Source organism: Arachis ipaensis, chromosome B02, assembly GCF_000816755.2.
Source record: "Arachis ipaensis cultivar K30076 chromosome B02, Araip1.1, whole genome shotgun sequence".
NCBI lineage: Eukaryota > Viridiplantae > Streptophyta > Magnoliopsida > Fabales > Fabaceae > Arachis > Arachis ipaensis.
Genome location: NC_029786.2, coordinates 30,180,857 through 30,192,180, shown reverse-complemented (window position 1 = coordinate 30,192,180; position 11,324 = coordinate 30,180,857).

Sequence of the window (11,324 nt, the reverse complement as noted above, 5' to 3'; positions counted from 1 at the left end):
TCTCTTTGAAAAATTGAATCGGATTTTTGAACTTAACCTCTTTAATTAATCAATTGACCAAGACATTGGCGGTTGATTAATTAATGAGAGACCGAGGAGTCGAGACATTGAAAATCAGTTACTTTAGATTCGTCGTAAACAAAGATTTGAAAACTTTAAAATTAGGTTAAGAAGGTTGATTTTCATACGAACATGAACATCTCCGAGCCCTAGACATTCAGCACCATTGATTTTTTCCAATTTAACAAGCACTGTCCGAAGGATTCATCACTCAAGCAGCCCTAAATTCAAGTCTTTCAAGTTTCCAGCAAGTCATAACAATTCTCAATTCCAGGTTTTATTGAGCTAATTGATAGTTTAATTCAATATTTACGTGCTCAATCCTTTAATCCTTGTGGAAATGATATCCACTCATCGTGGTATTACTTGAACGATCCGGTGCACTTGCCGGTATCCATGAGCAATAGTTTCTACTCATCAAGTTTTTGGCGCCGTTGCCAAGGATTAATCTAGATTGACATCATATGTTGGGTTTTGCTAAATTAGGTCCTGTTTATTTTGTTTTCATTCTAGTATTTAGGGTGTGCGGTTTTGTTTTGATTTCTTTTAATTATTTGGTTTATGTTCTTTTGTTTTATTTTCCTTTCGTTATTAGGGTTTATTTGATTTTGTTTTGTTTTATTTTGCACAATAATTTGAATCAAATTTGGTGTTCTGTTTTTAGTTTTGTACTTTCAATTCAATATTTTGTTTTGTTTTTCCACTGGTGCCTTTGATCTCTTTGTTTCTTTGTGTGCAGGAAAATAATGGATCCCATAAACACAATTTTTGCACTCAACAAATATATGCTTTAGTAAGTAGCCTAACTCACAACATGAGTAGAACAATTGCATGCCTCACAAGCACCTGGCGATGATTTTTATGGAGGAGCACACAATGGTTATTCCTCATGATGGGGGAGTAATCCTTATCCACTTAGATAGAGGAATTATCATGATAATAATTGGTTTTGCTAAAGCCAAGAATACTATAATTCTTCCTACTCACAGTAATGAAAGCCAATGCAATCACAAACCCCTAGGTATATAATTAATCTCTATGGAGAGACATGCACAGGATACAATACAAGTTTAGGGAGCAATCAATATCTTCCTAGGCAGAGGCACTACTTTGATGATAATTGGGTTCGACACGGAGAAGAGTATTCCAATTTCTCCTGCCAACAACAAGTGGAGTCAATGTAACCACAAACTTCTTTTGGGCTTGCCGAAGAAAGTTTGTCTCAATCCACTTAAGAGTTTGTTCAACAAGATCAAGACTTCATGCAAGAAGCCAGAAGAAACTTCAAGAACCAAGAAATCTCCTTCAACAATTTGGAGAAGCAATTGGAGTTAATTGCCAAGCAATTGGCAGATAAACAAATAATTTCCTCTCCAAGTGACACAGTACCTAATCTTAGAGAAGAATGCAAGGCTATTAACATTGAGAGTCTATACCCATTGATCCGAGAAGTCCTTAAGAAAGAAGCCATTGAAAACTCTCCACAGCACTCAATTTTTGAAGAAAAGGGAATGATCCCTACAATTTGCATGCATAGAAGAGGCCTAACTCCACAACAAAGGAGATTGTTCACAAAGGGGTAGTAATATTGTGGGAGGCAACCCAATCAATGAGTACCTTCTTCTCTTCTCCATTAAAGTCCTTTATTTTAACTAATTGGAAAAAGAGAAAAAAATGTTTTAATGAATAAGTTTTTGGTTAATTTCTGCTCATGGTTCTTCTTTATTGATTTTAAAACACTAGTTTTCGAAGGTTTTCGCTACCATAATTGTTTTCTTTTTCTGCATGCATCATTCTTTTTTTTTTTTTTTAAATAATCATACATGCATCACGTAATACAATATACTTAGTATTTTATGTTTCTCCATACTCTTCACCACTTGATAACATGCCCAAACTCTAAGTTTGGTGTTGCAACTAAGACTAAGAATGAGGATAAAGAGATCAATAAAGACAACGAATGAATTTGGTAACAACTGTGTATGGTGGTTAGTAATTCTTTCTTTCTTTAAGTTTTCTTTTGTTTTTTTTTTCTTTTACTTTCTTTGCATCATGTTTGTTTCTTTGTTTTATTTTTCATCATGCTTATTATTGAACTTGTCCTCCGAGCCTCTAATCACATGAAAAAAAAGTTGTTCTAATGGAAGAAAGTTGAATCTATTAGATAAATTCCTATTGAAAAGTGGTGGTCCATGACCATGTGGTTATATTCCATGGAATGAGATAAAATGTTAATGATCTTGGAGAAACGGAAAAATGATTCTTCATGAGCAGAGGCTTAGAAAATTATTATGAGCTCTCTAAGTAAACAAAAGATGCTTGACTTGAAAAAGAAAGAAAAAGAAAGAGAAAAAAATAGTAAAAAGAAAGATCAAAAAGAAAATCAAAGTTGCAAAGCTCTGAGCATCAATAGTTGAAGAGCCTAGTTATGTGTCTGTGGTGTTGATTGTCCAAGTATAGGGCTCGGGTAATTAGATCTGAGGGGTGTTTCATCACCTGGTAACTTGGACCAACTGGTCCGAGATTATCGATCGAAAGCCTACAATCAAGAGTTTTCTTGAGACAAAACATTTAGAAGTTCAAAGAGACTCTGGAAGTCAATGTCTGGGAAATTAAAATCTTCAGCGATATGCTTGTGGTATGACGGTGTCAAGGAGAGCCTTGGGTAACTAGATCCATGGGGTGCTTCATCACCCGATAACTTGGGCCAACTGGCCCGGGATTATCAATCGAAAGCCCACCATCAAGAGTTGCCTTGAGACGAAACACTTAGAGTTGACAACCGAAAAGAAAACTCTCTTTGTACAAATAAAAAATTCAAGGATCAATCAAAACTTAAAAGAAAAAAGATCTCATAATATCATCCGAGTCTCAGTTCTAAAGGATTTTTCACTCTCAAGACTTCAAGAATCATTAAGAAAGAAGAAAAGAGAGAATCCGTTTGTGATCACAAGGCTAGTTGTAAGAACTGCGATTAATTAACTGTTTAATTAAATAATTAAATTGCCCAGATTAGAATCCAAAAATTTAGAATGTGAATTAGAAATTTTAAATATGATTTTTAGACTCAGTAGATTTTTCTGAGTTGAAAAATATAATTTTCTGCGAAAAATCGCATAAAAATGCGAACCGGTAAATGAACCGGCAATATCGGCCTAAATCGGTTTGGTGCTGTGCAAGAATAATCAAAAATAGTAGAAAACTTTAGGAAAATATTTAGAGTTGAAAACCGGGCGTTAATTATAAAGGTTTGGCCCAAAATTAGGCCAAACGGACAAAAATACTAACGGGTTGGACCGGGCCCAAATTGGGCCCAAGCCTAACATATATAAGTTCATTAATGAACTCATCTTGGCCTCATAAACACAAAATCCAGCTGCAAGAGTGAAGTGAGAGGGGAGAGCTAAAATACTATTCACTCTCTTCTTCAATCCACCGTATCTCGAGCTACAGTGCTCTGACTCGCGTGCTGTCAGTGGCTACATGAAGCTCTCGCCGAGCCCATTACTTTTATCTACCTTTGTTGGTAAGATTTTGAATTTTCATCTCCTTTCCTCTGCCCTAACAATTTCAAGTTTTTGGGTTTTGTATTGAGTAAAATTTTGTGATTTTGGGTGTTTAGGTACACTCTAGCCTTTGGTTCCTATTGGGTTTAATCCAATCAATCTTGGATAAGGTGAGTTTATTCTCAACCCTTCTGAAATTGTTATTTTGATGAACCCTAGGTTGATTTAGTTATGAATTATGTGTATATAGCTTGAATTGGTGTTGTATGGAGAATATAGGTGACTTAAATAACTTGGAAGTGGATTTGGTGACTTAAGAACTTGTGGAAGCTTGATTTATACTCAATCTTGGGTTTTAGTGTATATTGAGAATCAGCCAAGGTATGGTGTCGGTTTCCTCTATGTAAAATATAATATTTCTGGACACTTAGGCTAGTGACCCATAGGATAGGTCTGATTGAAATGGCTTGTTGAATTGGATGATTGATGATGTATGATGACTTGATGAATTTAAATGATTTGGATGAATAATGATGTTGATGTGGATAAATAGTATTGAATATTGTTGTTGAGAACAAATGAGGTTGATTGAGATGAATGTTAATGATATAATGATGATTGATGATTGTGTTGGGTGAGAAATTGTTTTAGTGTAATACAATTGATCATTGAAGTTGAGAAGTGTATAATGTGAGTACAAATTTGGTAAGAGTGGTGAATTGTGACCAAAAAGGGTAGGATTTTATGTGAATTAGAGTTGGTTTGGTTTTAAATTGGTTTTGGTTATGAATTTTGGAAAGTTGAGAACCTTGTGATTTTTGGTAAAAACTAGTTTTTGGTGAACTTTGACAGAACATCACTTGAGTTCAAAGCTTGAAATTGAATGAACTTTGTTTTAAATTAAAGGTGGCTTTGAGAGCTTTAAATTGATGTAAAGATTGTAGGAAATGGGTTTTTGTAGAGAAAGTTATGACTGTTTAAAGTTTGGTGCAAAAAACTGAATTCTGTAGCATTTGAAATTTTTCTAAGTCTGGAATGGGCTGCGTACGCGACAGGGTGCACGCGACGCGACCAACTCATCCGGGTTGGGTAACTCGCGTACGCAAAACACTACCTACATACACAGGCAAGCAAATTTTAACCCTTGCGTACGCAAACTTCAACACGCGACGCGAGCAACCCATTCGGGTTGAGACACTCGCGTACGCGAGCAGGTGGTTGCGTATGCGACCACCCCTTTTCAAACAGCATGCGTACGCGAGACAAGGGCTTGTGTACGCGAGACCCCTGTTTTGCAGAAGAAGTGATTTTTATGTTTTTAAAAGGTTCTCTAATCTTTCTAAACTTCCCTAAAATGCAGTTTGAGGGTAATGTGGTATATTTAGGCCTAAGTATTAATAGAGGATAATTAATGACTTAAGTAGATGGATTTTGTATAAATTTTAGAAGACGGAGACTTAGGTTTCTGGTGTACTGAAGACGGATTAGTTGAGAGAGATGACGAAGTACTATAATAACGACTGATATAAAGAATTGTGGAAATTATGAATTGGCAGTGGTTGACATGAGTCTGGGACTCGGAATAAAATGATGGATTATTGATATACTGAAAAAATGATTTTCTGAAAATCAATGGATTACTGTTATATACTGAGATTTGTTGAGACGCTATGTGCCTGGCAAGGAGGGTGCTTAATCCCGCTTGTCGAGGTCGCGGTGGCGGCGTAAGGACGATGGTTAATCCCACTTACGTTGAGATGTGAGGTCGGTGGCAAGAGTATCCTGCTCGCATCCCTTCGGAATCACTATGGTGTGCAGGCACTGACATCCTGGATCGTGATCCGGGCACGATATCTCGGGGGTTCCCAATATGAGACCGAAGGGCGACGTCTCCATGGAGATGTGTCGGGTTGGCACTTGAATTGACAATGTGATATCACAGCCAAATAGGACAAGCATTCATCATGTGCATCTTTTATTTGTTTGCTTCCTTTCCGACTTGTATTGTTTGCCTAATTATGTAACATGTCTAATTTCTTATCTGAATTACTTGATATACATGCTTATACTTGTGCTTTACTTGCATTGCTATTATCTGTGTATTCTACTAGGATTGAGGAGGTTCGGAAGGCGGTGGCGATGGGATCGCATGGAGGATAGGTTGGTGAAGGCTGTGAGACAGCGATGAAATGAATAGATTAGAAACTCAAGTTAGATTACCCCTTTATTATTATGGTTTTAAGTGATATTTTAAAGTTTTAGTTATGCTTTAACTAGGCATTGTTACCATACTGAGAACCTCCGGTTCTCACTCCATACTCTGTTGTTATTTTTCAGATGCAGGCCACAACCCACCTCGGTGAGTTATTTTGATGGTGACAGAGCGGAGGATCTTGGCTATGTTTTGAAGTCCTTTTGATTATTTTGTTTAGCTTCTCTCACTTTTGTATTTATTTTTCCTAGAGACTTACTTTGAGAGGAAGTTTGTATAAGCTGTTTTACTTTCAAAACTCTGTATGTTTGTATATAACTAGCCGGCTTAAACTTCGTGAGCTGTGGCTAGACTCTTATGACTATTATACCCTTATATATCTATATATGCCTTGATGTCTGTATGTATATCTTGTGCCTCGTTTAGTATAGCTTTGTGAGAGCGTTTTGCGCTTTTCGAATTCTGTTTTTGAGCTTAAATCCTTCATCGGGCCTCTAGAATATATTATTTCCTTCTATATAATATGTATAAGCTTTAGACTTGTCGTAACCTTTGATTAACCTTTCCTTTATGACGCGAGGTAAGGCTTAGGGTAATTAGGGTGTTAAACTAGTAAACCCCATTATCAAGAGGGACATGAGCTTTAAAGAGATTCAATCCTTCTTCATTAATTCAATTCTTTTCTTCTCTTTTCTTTTACTTGGGGATAAGTAAAATTTTAAGTTTGGTGTTGTGATGTGTCTGCATCTTTAGTAGTTTTTATTATGTTTTTCATATGTTTTTCTTATGTTTTCTTAGGTTTAAATGTATAATCTTCTCTCAAATCTCATTAATTTCAATATCTTTTTCTACTAAACATTTTCAAAGTACTTTTAAGGAAATACAGGGTTTAAAGATGAGAAAATCAAGTAGCAAAGCAAGGAGGATCAAGGAGCAACACGATAAAGCTTCTCAAAATAAACAGAAAGTTGTGCGTACGCACGAAATTTGAAAAAATGCCTGGTTATGCGTACGCATCTCCCATGCGTATGCACAAGTTCACTTCAAGAATTGAAGCATGCCACGCTATGCAGGGCATGCCACGCTGTGCAGTACATGCGACGTCCTAGAAGAGAAATTCAAGTTGTATGTACGCATCTCCCATGCGTATGCATGATGTATGAAAGTTTTCCAAGTTGTGCGTAGGCATTTCCCATGCGTACATAAGAATCGTGAAAGTTGCCAAGTTGCGCAGATGCATCTCCCATGCATACGCATGAATATAATTTTTTCCAGGGAACATCCCACGCTGTGCAGTACGTGCCACGCCCTACAAGGAACTTCAGCAAGGACGTTCCACATTAAGAACAAGCGTGCCACGCTTGGGAAGGAGAACACCCCTAGGAGCAACTTCATGCCTGGCGTTCCACGCTACAGCAATATGTGCCACGCCAAAGCCCAATTTCCTCAGTAAAATGCCATGCCAGAGAAGCCCATTACATGCCAGTGAAGGTATGATTTGTTTCCATTTTGAAGATTGAAGAAGATTCTGTTTTTTATAAGATTTGAATTCTATTTAATTCTGTTTTGATTCTTTTTTTTCAATTCTGTTATTTGAATTAGGATTATCTTGATTACTTCTGATTAAGATAAGATTTAGTTTTGAATTTGAATTTGAATTAGGAAACCTAAGATTTAAATAAGTGAGAATAACTCACAGAGGAAGGAAGGAAGCCGTAAGGGGAAGATCTTTGGACCCCTCACGTGTCTCTCTTTTTTTTCCTTTCTTTTGTTTTTTTTTTCAGTTCTCCATGAGTCACTAAACCTTTGTTCAAAGGGTTAGGATCTCTGTTCATGTTTTGATTGTTTATTAATCTAAGTTTTCTTTGATTTTAAAGATTTGCCTTAAACTATTTATGATTGAGTATTTTGTTCTTCATTAATAAAGGATTGGTAGCATCGAAAGGTGTCCTAATCCCGTTTTAGGTTTGCTAACTGATTTGACAGAATAGTTTTTCAAATTGTGCTTGAAAAATCTTTCACATAGCTTTATAAATCAACTAGGCGTTGGGGATTTCATAAGCGTGTGGCAATACATGATTTTTTATTATCCTATTTTTGGATACGTGACATATAATCCGGATTAGGACAATTCTCAAAAATTGTGTTTTCTCTTTGAGAAATTGAATCGGATTTTTGAACTTAACCTCTTTGATTAATAAAATGACCAAGACATTGGTGGTTGATTAATTAAAGAGAGACCGAGAAACCGAGACATCAGAAATCGGTTACTTTAGATTCGTCGTAAACAAAGATTTGAAAACTTTAAAATTAGGTTAACAAGGTTGATTTTCATATGAACATGAACATCTTCGAGCCCTAGATATTCACCACCATTGATTTTTTTTCAATTCAATAAGCACTGTCTGAAGCATTCAGCACTCAAGCAACCCTAAATTTAAGTCTTTCAAGTTTCCAGCAAGTCATAAAAATTCTCAATCCCATGTTCTTTTGAGCTAATTGGTAGTTTAATTCAATATTTGCGTGCTCAATTCTTTAATCCTCGTGGAAACGATATTCACTCACCATGGTATTACTTGAACGATCTGGTGCACTTGCCGATATCCATGAGCATTAGTTTCCGCTCATCATAAGGGAATAGAGGAATGAAAAAGAAACAATGCAAGGAAGTTAGCACATTAACTATAATGGGAAAGGGTGCACCCAAAATATGTCACCAAGGAGGTATGAAGATATTGATGTGAAACTGTCGGAGTTTAGAAAAACCCCTGACAGTTCACAACATACAAAGGATCATGAGATCTCATTCTCCAGAGGTATTATTTCTCTTTGAGACAACGAATAATATTTTGAAGGTGGAGGGAATTCTAAGGAAGGTGGGGCTACACTCATTTCACACAGTGAAACTAAATGGTTTGTCAGGAGGTTTGGTTGTTACTTAGATAGAGGGGCTGAAAATCCAGATTCTTGATCAAGATAATTACTATTGACATTTTAAGTACAAAAATCAGCAAAATAAGAGTTCTTTTTAGGATGCTTTTTATGGAAGTTTGTCATTACAAATATAAGAAAATTAGCTAAGGGAGATAATGGAGCAAGGTGGCAATAAGGTGATTATCATGGGTGACTTCAACGTAATCAAATCACACCATGAAAAGGACGATGGTAGAACCAAATAAAACTCTTCCATTCAAGACTTTAATGATTTTATTAATTATGAAAACTTAATTGTTTTGAGCTACGAATGGGAAACGTTCACTTGGTGTAATAGACAGTTTAGAGGAAACTTAATTCGTGAAAGGTTCGATACGGTGCTGGTGAGTAGTTTTTAGCGAGAAAAATTTTTAGATGCTTTAATTTTGTTACACATTTGGAGGACCTTGGATCATATCATAGACCTATTCTTGTGAATGATGAAAGAGGATAAAGGAAGGTTAAAAAGAAGATTTTGGTTCCAAGAGAGGTGGTGTGAAAATGAAGTGGTGATCAAACTAGTTAAACTGGCTTGGAATTAGAAAATTAATGGCTCTCTCATATTGAAGCTTGCTAGAAAATTGAAAAATTACAAGCATAAACTAGTAGAATGGCAGCAAAATAATTCAGAGAATTCCCAAATCAGAATCTGCAGCATTAAAGAAAAACTTGCTACAGAAACCGACAATGGAGAACTGGCTGACTCGGTGGCTATCCGTGTTATGGAGGCTGAGTTAGAGGACGAATTGGTGAATGAGGAGAGGTATTCGAGAAAGAAATCCAAAGTTCAGTGGCTTCGGTGGGGGATCGAGACACAAAATTCTTCCATTCGAAGTTTGAAGTAACGAAAAAGATAATGAAGATAGGAATTCAACCACTGATGCTAAAGGTATTGCATCCATTGCTTAGAGTTATTTTAGCAAGCTTTTTGCATTTATCAATCCAAGGGATCTAAGTGAAGAAATTCAAGACATTCTGGAAAAAATTGAAGTAATCACTAATAGAATGCTTGTACAACCAGTTTCAGAAAAAGAGATTAAATATGCTGCCTTCTCTATTAATCCATTTTTGCCTCGTGAGAAGACGGGTTTACAGCAAGATTTTTTCAATTTTTTCGGATCTTATAAAAAAGGATGTGTTTTTAGCAGTCAGAAGCTTCTTCTCGTGAGGTAAAATTTTAAAAGTATTCAATCATACTCATATTTGCCTTATCCCAAAAATTGATAATACTAGCTCTATGTATCAAATCCAGCCAATAAGTCTTAGCAGTATTTTTTATAATATCATTTCTAAGATTTTGGTGCGTAGAATGTAGTTTGTAATGAACAGGATGATTAGTAATTCTCAAAGTTTCTTTATTAAAGGAAGACTCATAAGTGATAACATTCTTATAGCACATGAATTTATGCACTGTCTTAAAAATAAAACATATGGAGGAAATGATCTAGCTCTGGAACTTAATATGAGTAAGGCTTATGACAAAGTCAAGTGGTCTTTTGTGTGGGATGTCATGTAGAAATTTGGTTTTTGTTAAAAATGGTTGGGTTGGATAAAGAAGTGTGTGACGATAGTCTTTTATTCTGTTATTATGGATGGACAACCTCATAATTTTTTCAAATCATGTAGAGAGCTGCAACAAGACGACTCTCTTTTCCCTATCTATTCTTATTTTGTGCAGAGGAACTTTCCCATTTGCTCCACAAAAGAGAACAGATGTAGGAAGTTTCTGATTTGAGATTGAATCACACATGTCCTAGAACACGCCACCTATTTTTCGTAGATGACTCTATTCTTTTTAGCAGGACAACAGAAGAGGATTGTCAGAACCTAATTTAGATTCTAGGGGTTTATGAAGAAATAAGCAGCCAAGTAGTTAATCTGAATAAATCGTCGATGTTTTTTAGTAAGAATACCCCAATCCAAACCCGAGACATATTGACTACTATCTTACAAGTTCTACATGTAGAAAATCAGAATAAGTACTTAGGTCTACCAGTGGTTGTTCAGAGATTCAAGACAGCAACTTTCAACTATATAAAAGATAAAGTCAATCAGAAACTTTAGCATTAAAAGAAAGGCCTTTTATCTACAGGTGGCAAAGAAATTCTTATTAAAGAAGTGGCTACAGTTGTTCCCATTTACACATTGAGTTGCTTCAAACTACAAAAAATCTTTTTGGACGATCCATAAAGATCTATGCTAAAATTTTAATGGGGACAAAAGGACACTTAGAGAAGAATGCAATGACTTGGTTGGCAAATTACATGTAGTAGGCCAAGGAACCAGGGAAGACTTAACTTCAAAGACCTCAAGACCTTTATCCTTGCTATATTGGTTAAGCAATGTTGGAGACTTTTGATGTGTCCTAATTCTTTCATTGCTAAAGTCTATAAATCCAAATAGTATAGACTAATAACTACTTTCCTAAGGGTAGGATATGGTAATAATCCTTTTCGGGGATGGCATAGCATGATGGAGGGAAAAAGTACTAGAGAAGGAAACTATGTGAAAAATTGAGAATAGACAATCAGTTTTTATTCGAGAAGATTTATGGGTTAAAGACTACTTGGCCA